This window comes from Macaca thibetana, chromosome 7 (genome assembly GCF_024542745.1).
Source record: "Macaca thibetana thibetana isolate TM-01 chromosome 7, ASM2454274v1, whole genome shotgun sequence".
Classification (NCBI taxonomy): domain Eukaryota; kingdom Metazoa; phylum Chordata; class Mammalia; order Primates; family Cercopithecidae; genus Macaca; species Macaca thibetana.
Genome location: NC_065584.1, coordinates 142,578,834 through 142,591,527, shown reverse-complemented (window position 1 = coordinate 142,591,527; position 12,694 = coordinate 142,578,834). Strand labels below are relative to the sequence as shown.

At 46.5% G+C, this 12,694-nt stretch overlaps 1 long non-coding RNA gene across 1 annotated transcript in view; it reads left to right on the top strand.

The window, feature by feature from the left end:
• Positions 1-7,645, top strand: part of LOC126958489 (uncharacterized) — a 225,598-nt gene extending 217,953 nt beyond the window's left edge. Inside the window, exon 3 of the long non-coding RNA XR_007727201.1 lies at positions 7,143-7,645. This is a non-coding gene — a long non-coding RNA (uncharacterized LOC126958489). The remainder of the gene's footprint in view (positions 1-7,142) is intronic.
• The last annotated feature ends 5,049 nt before the right edge of the window (positions 7,646-12,694 follow it).

The following is a 12,694-nucleotide window of genomic DNA, read 5'->3' as shown; positions in this document are numbered from 1 at the left end:
TTTGAGACGGTGTCTTGCTCTGTCGCCCAGGCTGGAGTTCAGTGGCGCTATCTCAGCTTACTACAACTTCTGCCTCCCCGGTTCAAGCGATTCTCCTGCCTCAGTCTCCTGAGTGGCTGGGACTACAGGCACCCGCCACCACACCCAGATAATTTTTGTATTTTTTAGTAGAGATGGGGTTTTACCATGTTGGCCAGGCTGGTGTTGATTGAACTCCTGACCTCAAATGATCTGCCCGCGTTGGCCTCCCAAAGTGCTAGGATTATAGGTGTGAGCCACTGCACTCAGCCTGTATTTTTTATTTTCTGTATATTATGATGTTTTGACATCTTAAAAAGCCTTTCTAGCTAGGGAGACACGACCCCTCTCAGGGCTAGCCAATTCTTAGAGACTGTGAAGGGACCAGTGCAGACTACACCTTTGATATGCAGAGTCACCAGTCCAGAAGCTCACCAGCCGAGTCTGGCCCAGACACCCAGAGGCAACATTCCTCTGATTTAATCACCCCGGGGCTAGACACTGGGCAACCAGGGACCATTCTTAGAGAGTAGAGCCTGCCGAAATTATTCAAACTAGCCAGTCCAAGGGTTCACCGTCCCCTGCCTTGCCTTTCCCTCAGAAGCCCCAATAAAAGCGTGATTGGCAGACCCTCTCCCCCGCTCTGGTGTCTTTCCCCTGTGGCCCTAGGTGCAATGCCTCCTGTCTCTAGGACCTGTGAGCATAACAATATTGTTTTTCCCTGAGTCTTTCCTGTGTCTCCTCTTGTGGCCACAGCTGGCTGACCATCACATTAAAAGATTACAAAACAAGATGCGTGGTCCCCCACTCGGCCCCCGCCTTGGGGCACTTGGTAGTTTGCAAGAGACGTCAGGTTTGCCTGCTGGAAACCATGTGAGTGGAGCCTTAGTGGCGGGGGCTAAGGATGCAAAGGTACTTCTTAACATGCCCTGTGACATTGCAGAACAATTGCCGTGGGACAGTGAGAGATGGCAGGAGGCATTGCAGCGGGGGTGTCGGGGTGAGAAGCCAAGAGGCTTCTCTACCTATTATTAGCTGATTACACAATGGATTGCTGTTTATCTTTTCTTTTAATAAAACTTGCTATGGTACACAGTGGCCGGCACATACTTGCATGCCGGGGCCTGGTTCCCAGGCCTGGCTGCCCTCCAGGGTGTGAGAACTCCATCGTGTGCTGCTTTGTGGAGAGAGTTAAGTCAGGGCTCCGTATCATAGCAACTCAAATGTAAGTTTTCCCAACGGCAGTGGGCTCCTCTAAGGATTTCATCATAGATGAGGGTTTCTCAACCTTGGCACTATTGACATTTTGGGCTGAGTAGTTCTTTGTTGTAGGGGGTGTCCTGTGTGCTGTAGGATGTTTAGTAGCTTCCCTGGCCTCTGTCCATTGGATGCCAGTAGCACTTGCACCTTCTCCACCCTGACTTTCAGGAGTGGTGACCAAATATCTCCAAATGTTGTCAAAGTTGCCCTGGTTGAGAACCACTGACATAGATGAGCAAGAATAATATGTTAATTTCCAGATGCTCTGGGGCTCAGACTCCTTATGAAAATACACAACCTTGTCTTGAGGGTCCATGGCCAGAGCTACCCCGAGATGCCCAAGTTAGCAGAACCTCTTCCTCATTCGTTGAGGTCTCAGTCCCCCTGGGATGGCCAGACAGGGCTTCACCAGAATTATCCCTGTCACCTACAGCCTGACCTCATTCTGTCCCTCAGGCTGCAACCCCCCCTCTAAGGCCTCCTTCACCAGCTCTTCCTTCTGGAATCATTCCAGGTGCTACCCACTGTGTAGCCTAATGCCCTGCCTCTGCTGGGCTATCTTCTAGAACAGGTCCTTACATGAATTACTCCTGGGGTCTCTCAGCTGCCGTTCCTTCATGGTGCCCTCCTTGGCCTAGAAATCACCCCTTTGAGCTCCTCCAGAGCCCGAAGACCTGCCCAGCCTGCAAGCTTCCTTGTCACACTCCTCCAGGGTGTGTCTCATTGCTGGTGAGCAGCCGGCCCATGTGCGGCACTCTGTGCCCACCACGTGTGGAGCATCCTTGGCCTGATATGTGTGACCACCCTATGGATCCAAACTTACCCTAACAATTAGATCATTGAGCTGCTCATTAGAAATCCAGATTCTGGGTCGTACCCCAGGATGGCATGGGGACTGGGAATCTGCTTTTCCACAAGCATCGCAGGTGACAGGGGACCACTGAGGTCAAAAGAGACCTAGAGGCTGAACATGCTCCCAGTAGCTGGGCCTCCATTTCTTCACCAAGGCCTTCCTTTTTGACTCTGCACTTGTTGATGTAAGTTCTAGTCCTGTGTTTCATTATCCTTGTCCTTACATTTATTTTTGAGTTGACAAATCCTGGAGAAATCTGAAATCAAGTAGTAGACGTCAAAGTAGGTTGGACCATGGGGTCGGGGGTGGCAGGGGAGGGCCCAGGGTTTTAAGTCAGAGCTGCGCCTCTAGTTCTGCTTCCACATCTGGAGATCGCTTCCTGTCTAGCACCTTCCCCCTGTAATTGGTTCAATGGGGTTAGACAGAAAGCAGGCTGCAAGAGCTTTTTAAAGTAATGGAATTCTATCCCCTTCAAATGGAAGCTTATTTGAAACTTGTACATAAAAAGCAGTGAAAGCTCTGCTTAAAGCGGAGAAAGCCCTCAAAATCCTACATCCTTAGCCTTCTCTGTGTCCCCTCCTGAGCCTGAGGCTCCACTAGAGGAACCTGGGGGTCTGCAAATGCAAGGTGAGGCCGGCAGGCCTAGTCTCCCTGCCATGATGTTTGTGACTGGCATGCCCAATGCCTGGCCTCTGCACACGAGCAACCACAGCTTCCTTTCCCACTTTAGAGTCTTTTCAGTGGGAGTGCTCTTCCCACCCCTGGGTACAGAACTCCAGCAGGCCCCCACTTGGCCAGTTCACACTCCGCGTGGTCACTTTATCACAAAACACAGCCTCAGTTCAACGTGTCCATTCTAAGAGATTAACCAAAATCTGGAACTTAACTTTATAGCAAATCTTTGCCACCTTTTTTACTGCCACCTCTCGTTCCAGGGTCAGAGAGGAGGGAGAAAGCTGTGCTCAACAAGATGCTGGCAGTGTCAGGAGTTGGCCTCATGCCCTCTGGGTTAAGAGATATCGAATGCTGTTTTGTCAAGAGCTGCTTTCTTGGGCCCCTCCAAGGTTCTCCTTGTTGGGCTCTCCTGCAGATCCCTTGTCCTGGTAGGTGTACCTCCATCCCAAGTGACTGCTGGTCACTGCTTCCCCCTACTAAGGTCAAAAGAAACCTAGAGGCTGAACATACTTCCAAGCACCTGGGCCTCCGTGTCTTCACCAAGGCCTTCCTTTTTGACCCTGCACTTGCTGATGTAAGTTCTAGTCCTGCGTTTCATTCTTCTTGTCCTTATGTTTATTTTTGAGTTGATGAATCCTGGGGAAATCTGGAATGAGGTAGCAGCAGGCCTGAGCTCACCTCTGGCTTTTTGCTCCTGAGTGGCTCTGTCCCTTTCAGTTGTCCTTGCTGACCTTCCCAGGCAGCCCTTGCTCACCGTCCCCAAACTCTGGGAGTGAGTGGAACGCAGTGCAGCCACCTTGATTTTCTGCTGCTGCTTTCTGAGGCATAAGTTAGATGGCAGCTCCTGATATCTCAGCCGCAGAGAGCACGTAGCAAAGCTCCCTGGGAGATCCCATGGTGGCCCATCATGAGATGGGAAGTAAAGGAGGAGATGGGGGCACATAGCTCAGTGTATCTCCCTCCATGGACATCTCTTGACAAGTCTCTCTTTGTTTCACACTCTGACCTCTTGATCTGGCGAAGCATCAGTCAGGGTCCAGCCAGGAAGTAAGAGCCTCTATGAGCTTCGTAGTAAAAGGAACATATTCTATGAATTAGACTGTCCATGATGGTGGGAGGTGTTGGGAAAATAAGGGTTTAAAAAGAGGAGTTAGAGGGTCATAGAAATGTCATGAACAAGCACTGAAGCAGGAGAAGGAATCTGCGCTTTCAGGGAAGATGGGGAGCCAGGCTCCTCTAGCTAGTGGAGCAGGACTGCAAAGGAGGCAGGCAGGGAAGTCCATGGAAGCCTGCTGGGTCAGAATTCACAGCAAGGCATCAGTGCTGGGCTTGCCATCGCTGCCGGTCAGCAGGCTCAGGATCCGGGAAGGAGAGCTGCATGTGCAGTGGAGAAAAGTGACCAGCTGGAACTCATGGGCATCTCCACGTGGATCTCACCTCTCCAAACCAACAGTAACCACCAACAGTAACAGTAACAGAGGGAAAAGCTTCACTTCCCCTCCCAAATCCTACACAAATTCACATTGGATCAGCTGAAATCCGGAATGCCCTGGGAAATGTAGTGCCCAGTGGAAACAAGTTGGCTCTAGAACAATCCAGCACAAGGAGTTACAGACTGATGCTCCTTTCATTTTTTAAATTTACACTTTTTGTTTCATGTCAGTTATATCTTAGTGACTAGGAGACACCTGGATTCTATGATTCTTCTTTGCCATTTGGCACATTTCAATGCATCCTTTGAAGAAGCCAGGAGCACATGCCGATGATGCACCATTTGCAATTTGTTCTTGAGGGAACCAGCACGGCTGTTCTCTGGCCTTCGGCTACTTTTGAAAATGCAGTCAGTGGCCAGGGAAAGTTGTGTGGGAGAGAAGCAGATTTGTGACAGGCTCAAACTGGTGATTGGATGGACTTTAGTGAAAAGAGAAATCACAGTAATAACTCACATTCACGGTGGTCGTTGTTTGTATTTTCCAAGTTAAAAAATTTAAGACCAAGTTTCCAGTTATTGGAGGGCACCAGAAGCCCCACGTGGAGATGGGCAGCAGCTGTCAGGGATGCTGCAGTCAAATCATTGCTATGTTTTCTCCTAGCTTGGTGGGAAGCTGCAGAGGGGAAAGTGCTGGAAATTGTTTCCTTGGGAGCTGGAAACACCACCACCAAGCCATCCATGTGGCTGTTCATTCTAAGGACCATTCAGGGGACAAACAGATGATCTAACAGCCTTTGACTCAGTGGAAACAAAGCTATGGAAGGTGGGGTGAGAGGCCTCTCTGGAGAGCTGTCAAAAGAGAAGAGACAGGAGGAAGTGGGGAGGAGAACAAGAGGCTGAGCAATCTACAGGGTATAGAATGTGCAACCTGGTGTGGGCAGATGTAGAGAAAACAGCTTATTCCCTGCTTGGTAACAGAGAAGTAGTTCTTCTGGCACTTGATTGTCAAAAATGTTCATACACTCAAATATATTCTCTTTGCTTGTAAAGTCTGTGTCCTCCACATTCCCTTCATTCAGCAAAGGGAGACAATATTGTGTAATAAAAAATAACAATGCTATCAGTAACAATAGCCAACACATACTGAGCACTTGTTATGTTCTGGGGATTATTCTCAATGCATGACATGCATGAGCTCATTAAGCTCTCACGAGAACCCTGTAAGTTGGGTGCATCATTACCATGATGCAGAAATGGAGGCACAGAGAGATCAAATGACACATCCAGGTGACAGTGACAGGTGAGTTGGCTCATGCAAGGATTCAAAGCATTGGCTTTGAATTCAGGCCATGAATTGCTAGATGTTTGACCTGGGGCAAGTCAATTAATGTAAATTATTTTTAGTTTTTCATCCATAAAGGGGAAATAATAGTAGTTTCTATATCTCAAAGTTGTGGTGAGGGTTAAACATTAGCATGACGTTTATATGCCTGGTACTTAATAAGAGCTCAATAAATGGTCTCCTATCATTATCACTTCCTAGGACGTTTTAAATCTTTTCCATCCCAGCAGCCCCCTCAACCCCAACCCTTTCCCTCTCACATAGCCATAGCATTGCCATCTAAAACGTGTGTGTGTGTGTGTGTGTGTGTGTGTGCGCGCGCACTCCTGGTCATCTGGGGAAGAAGGGAGATGGAGAAATGAAAGAGCCGCTTAGAACTCAGTCTAGCCCTGGCGACTGTGCAATTGGTTGCAGCATCCCTGGAGTGGCATCTGCCTGCCACTTTTTGTTTGTTGATTTATTTTGATTTGACACACCAGGACAGATGGCTGGGGGAAGGAGGTTGATAAGAGTCAATATTTGGTGACACGTGAATAATGCACTTGTGGAATTAATCAGCCTTGTCATTTTGGGCTAGTTGCCATGGCTATGGAGAGTCCTGGGTCTTGTGTAAATCAGAGTGAAGGGATCACAGCATGTCACTGCTCCTTGTTTTTCTCAATCCAAGGCTCCTCAAAGAGTCCCTGTCTTCCCCGTCAAGGCCATGGTCTCAGACACATTGGGTATTGCAAATAGTAAGAGTGGCTCATCTATGCCCCTGAATGATGGGATGGCCTTTCTGTCCCTCTCAGGGACCATGTGCATCTACGGCAGTGACTCAAAGACCAGCAAACAGGTTTCAACAGGAATCAACAGAATCACCAATATTTTGTGTTGCCGTATAAGTGCAGTAAAAAGAAAAAAAAAACTTCCATTTTATAAAGGAGCATTTTAATACCAAAAAGAAGGAAGGACATAATTTCAGAATAGAAAAATAGTTATTTAAATAGAAAAAAATTAGTTTAATGAAAAAACTTTCCTATCATCCTTTTTTTTTTTTTTCTTATTTCATTGATGACTAGTGGAAACTTTTAACAGATTGGCCATGTAGGTGTATTTCATAAGTGTGGAGGCAAGAAGACAGAATACTCAAAACAGTGCTTCAGATGGAATTCTAAGGAGTGTGATTGTTGGAGACGTGGGGCAGAACAGTGAGCTCCTCGGTGCCTCAGTGTGCCCTGTCATAAAATGGATATATTATAATAATAATTATAAAATAAAATATGGGTATATCTATTCTCACCTTGTTTACTTCATGGGGTGGTTCTGAGGATTGACTAGACAATCTTGGTGAAAACAAACGGTAACTTCTTACCAAATTTGGGAGCTCCTCAGAGGTGGCAACTATGTCCTGTGGTGTCCCTAGCGTCTGTTATGTAGAAAGTACTCAATTCAAGTGCGCTGAATAAATAAGACAGCAAGTCAAAGGAGTGACTGTAATCGCAGCAAGTCAAACCAGACAGAAGGGGAGGGGAGGGCACTGGAGGACAACGGGCTCAGCTACACCTCCCTCTTCTTTCTAGGTCAGCAGCTACTTAATCAGAAAGATCAACTCAACATTTTCCCTTGACCCAATTAGATTATCGAATCTCCAATAAACTTCATCTGTTATCTCTGGAATCCAGGTAATTTTCTTTTTCTTGGGGAAGACCTTTGCAGCAGTGATTGTTATTAGGACTTGAGACACACTGGTTGGGGGTGTTGGCCTTGGCACTGGACTACCTGGGTTTGGATACTGCCTCCTCCACTTACTAGCTTCATGCTCTTTGGCAAGTTACTGACCCTCTCGGTGCCTCAGTTTCCTCATTTGTAAATGGGGATAATAACAGATCACACTTCCTGGGGTTGTATGGGGATAAAATGAGTTAATATTTGCCAAATACTTAGCATAGTACTTGGCACATTGTGGGCATTTTGACCTTCTGTAGGCAGTGAAAGTTAGTCTGCTACACTGAATACTCAGAGACTGCAATGAGACAGCCTCAAACAATGGGAAGATAAGATCATCTTATGAGAGTCCAACCAGATCCCAGTAGATAGAAGCAAAATCTAAGACAGACAGCTTGGCCCCCAAGCCTCTGGCTGGGATTTTACTAACTCCATTGAATATTTTTATACATTTAATGACAGTTGCTGTCAATCACAGACACACGGTCATCATGAAAACTAGGAAAAGGAGAGACCCTGAGACAAAAATAGGCAATGTCCACCAGAATGTCTACCTGAACTTTGTCTTGGCTGTTGGTGGAGTGGAAGAATGTTAACCACCATCTCTTAAGGGTTCCCAACCTACTACCATCAGGCCCGGCTGTGGAGATGGCTGACACAGCAATCTCTCTTTTTTTTTTTTTTTTTGAGACAGTCTCACTCCGTTATGCAGCCTAGAGTGCCGTGGTGTGATCTCGGCTCACTGTAACCTCCACCTCCTGGGTTCAAATGATTCTCATGCCTTAGCCTCCTGCGTAGCTGCAACTACAGGCACCTGCCATCACGCCTGGCTAATTTTTTGTATTTTTGGTAGAGATGGGGTTTCACCATATTGGTCAGGCTGGTCTCAAACTCTTGACCTCAGGTGTTCTACCTGCCCACCTCATCCTTCCAAAGTGCTGGGATTACCGGCGTGAGCCACCATGCCCGGCCGACCCAGGCAATCTTAATAATTGCCACATTTCACCTACATAATCACTCTCTGTTCTGATCCAGGACCACAAAATAACATTCCACAGCCAGTGGGCTTTCCTCCCAGATCCATCTTCAGGAGGAGAATGACTTTATGCCTCAGTCACCTGACTTTGGTTGGTTGCTCTCTTTGTGTCTACCCTGAGACCAAAGGTCAGACCATGAATCACAGTCAAGTCGTTAAATGAAGAGTAGTCACCCTGGGAAGCCTCTCGGAAGACAGCTGTTGGGCCTTCTCCAACGCTCCCGGGCAAGCCCTTTTCTTTCTTTAAACTTCTGTAGGCAGAAGTCTTTTTCTGACAGATGGCACATAGTCAAAGGCAGCAGCTCCCAAGTCCAGGAAGGCGCTCATGTCCACTGTGCTGTGTGCATGGCGGGGCAACGAGTGCCCTAAGCAGAACTGGAGACTCACCTGGCACTAATGTCCCAGTTGGCTCTTCTTTCTGCCCAGCAATTGGTTCAGCTGCTGAGCCTGGCAGATGTTAGGAGCCTCAGAGTGCTTTGTAAGAGTTGATTTAGGAGGCCAAACAAGCCACATTGAGCCTCCGTTTGTGTTGGAATAACAATAACTAGAACCATGGCTTTGACCCCAGCAGTGTCACCAAACAAAAGGCAAGCTCAGTGACAGGAAAAGGAGCAGGATTACCTTTGAGTAGCTTTTAAAATGCCGTGGATCCTGCAGCCAGAGTCAGGTCTTAGCAGTTGAGAAGGAGCCAGGAAGGAGCCATGGAACTCTCTTCCCTTCCCCAAACATGCCGGGCCTCTCACGTTCCAAGCTGCCACTCGTGCTGCTATTTCCCTGTCTGTGGCAAACACCCATCTTCCAAAACTCAACCAAAACAATAGAGCTGGAAAGAGCTCAGAGGTACCTGGTTTGGTGGTTCTCTACCCTGTCACCATGAAAAACCCTTTCATGAGTGTACTCCATGGTCCCCTTATTTTGCAAGATTTTTGTCTTTCAAATAAGCAGCATTTACCAAGTATATAATGGATTAATTGACCAAAGACTTATACATTGTCCAAACTGAACTTCCAGTCAGCAAATATTCACATTGTGTTAATCTGATTCCAGCCCAAAGCAAAGAAACTTGATTTTTTCACCAGTTTGGGGCAGGCTGATTTCTAATAACTGTGCAACTTTAGTTGGGATTCCTGGCGAAAGATAGCCAGAAAAATCCTACGATTATTTTCTAGGCTCTCTGAGGGTCCTTGATGGGGAACTCAATCTAAACTCTACTATTCAAATGTGTTCATTCATTTGTTATGTTGGGACAAATGGACAGAGAGCTGACATTGACCACATTTCTGCCATGTACAGGACATTGCGCTGGGTCCTCTCACAGATATGATCTCACTGAGAAACCCCGTCACTTATGTAAGATGGGTAGTACCATCATCTCATCCCCATTTTACAGGTGAGGACACTGAGGTAAGAGTCAGTAACTTTCTCAGGGGCATATAACTATCCAGTGACAGAGGTAGGACACTGATTTAGGGTTTAACAGTTTTATTAAGATATATTTCACATATCATATAACTCGCCCATCTAATGTGTATTACTCAGTGGTTTTTAATATATTCAGAGTTGTGCAACCATCATCACAATGAAGTTTAGAAAATTTCCATTAAAGAAATCCCATACCTATTTGCAGTCACTCCCCATTTCCCCCAATCCCTCCCGCTCAGCCCTAGGTAAACACCAATCTACTTTTCATCTCTGTGGATGGACTTGCCTATTCCAGACATTTTATATAAGTTGTCCCAGTTTTTTAGACTCTGAAATCCACATACATACAGGCCCTTGCTCAGGAATCAGGGCAGATTACAAATCCTTCCCATAATGTTATAGGTTGTTTCTTATGTTACTTTGAAAGTACACAAATACATAAATGCTACATGCTTCATGTTTGAAGCACATAAAAATTCAAATATTATGGCACATCCGGGTAAAAACTGGCATGCCATTACGTAGCTGTCACACACTTGAATTTGAATGGGGACACGTTCTCTCCTATCATGTCCCAGGCACACGGAGCACTCTGAGAGGAGAGACCCCTCTTGCCCTCTCTTAAGCCTTCTCATCATTTTGTTTTGAATCAGGTCATCATACAGCCTTCAGGGTACCTGGTGTGTGTCCCTCTCCAGATTGCAAGGGTCCTGGCCCAGGTGGTGTGAGGTCCCCTTCCTACCTGAGAGGCTCCTCTGTGTTTTCTGGCTCTCCTGTTCTATTCTCCTTAACCTTCCCTTGCCTGCAAATTGCTGCTGGCAACATGATTTATTCTCCTGCCACAGACAGTGGGGATGTTTAACACCCATGTCTAATAGTTTTCCAGATAGAATTCCCCTCTTGTCAGTTGCTTTGTCTCCTAAGTTCAGGTTCCTTTTTCCCAAGTGATCAATTATTCCTGCTAGGTTTGTCCTTTTGTATCTTCAGGGCATGTCCTGAAAGTCTGTCCTGAGTGTACGTGTTTGGCTTGTACCATGAGTGTCAGCAAAATGGCTCACCTGCTGCAGGTCAAGTAGGACTCGCAGAAACTGGTATTTCACTAGGAGTCACCAGCTGTTCATTTGTTCATTCATTCATTCATTCATTCATTTTCTCATCTGACATGTGCTGAGCCTCCTTGTCTCCCCAGGTGCCATGAGCACACAGGGCACAGCCTCACTCCTTGCACAGTGCTCTTTCCAGCAGCCCTGCTTCTTGTTTGGGGGACAAGTTGCTGAGACCAGCTCAGTCGAGATCAGCGGTGCTAGAGGAATTGAAGACACACACACAGAAAAATAGCATGTAGAGTGGGAAACAGGGGACCCACAGCCTTCAGAGCTGAGAGCCCCAAACAGAGATTTACCCACATATTTATTGATAGCAAGCCAATGGTAAACATTGTTTCTATAGATTATAGATTAACTAAAAGTATTTCTTACGGGAAACAAAGGGATGGCCTGAAACAAAAGGATGGGTCTGGCTAGTTATCTGCAGCAGGAACACGTGCTTAAGGCACAGATCGCTCATGCTATTGTTTGTGGCTTAGGAACACCTTTAAGCGGTTTTCTGCCCTGGGTGGGCCGGGTGTTCCTTGCCCTCATTTTGGTAAACCCACATCATGGGTCATAGCCCATGGGCGTCACAGTCATCCCGTGGGCATCGTGGCCATCATGAACATGTCACAGTACTGCAGAGATTTTGGTTATGGCCAGTTTTGGGGCCAGTTTATGGCCAGATTTGGGAGCCTATCCCCAGCACAAGTACACTTGGGGTACCAGTTGTGCGTCTGAGTTGGGGTTCCCTAAGCTTTTAGATAGTCATGGAGCCTCACTGTGGAGCATAGATTTACTCAATGTTTTGGGAGGGAACTTTTGTATTAAAATAAGGACTGATCTATTACAGGGAAGAATTGAAAGCCTGAGTTTTAAAGACACAATCTGAGACTTCAAAGATATTTTTGAGCTTGTGGAGAACTTCTTCCACTCCCCCACCCCCTACCCACTTACTCATTCACACACACACACACACACACACACACACACACACACACACCAGAAACATCACATACCAAGACCAGCTTCCGGTAGACATTCACAACCTCTTTGATGGGCACACAGGCCTCTAGGGCCAGGGAGATGAAGGAGCCTCTGAATTCTGCTTACTACTCAACTTGAAAAATCTGTAGGCAAGTTTATAATAGAGGTCTTTTGAACAGGGTGTCTTCCTTGGGTTTCTCTGACAGGCAGCCCACCGGGAGCCCCGGTAGCCCATCAAACTTCTAGACCTCCACTGAAGTTGAAGAGGTTAGTCCTCTTCAGTGGGCCCAGAATATAAAATCTGTTTTGTTCCACAGTGTGGGGCTCTCTTTCCTGGATGGGAGAGGGGCAAAGATGCTAATTCTGGGTTGAACAGATATGCTGGGACATAACTGGCAGGTTCCATCAAGTCTAATCTACTTAGTGACATGACTCTGGGCTCTCATATATCTAATAAGATTTTTCTCCCTAATTCTAGAAGGCATATTAAACCTGCCATTTATAATTTACCTGTTAGTAATTATAAATGCATACCATCATTTCTGTTTTGGTCCTAAGATCCACTTGGCAAGTGGATTAGTTCACACAATTTGGTGTTCTGTACCTTGGAAGAAAGGAAAAATGCTTTTGCCTGTAACAGCACAATATCCTTTTTCCTAATTAGGGATGGCTGGGCATCTTTGGGCTCTTATTTTATTCTTTTGTCATTTGGGCCCTTCGTAATGGAAGCCTCTGCCTTTGTCTATCTCCAGTTACCTTTTATCTCCCCTAAGAGTTTAGGAAATTTAAAACCAAACTCCCATCTTTGTGTTACAAGGTCACTGGAGCCATTATTGTAATCTGGATTTGAATATCCCTCTCTTAAAAAGGTTCA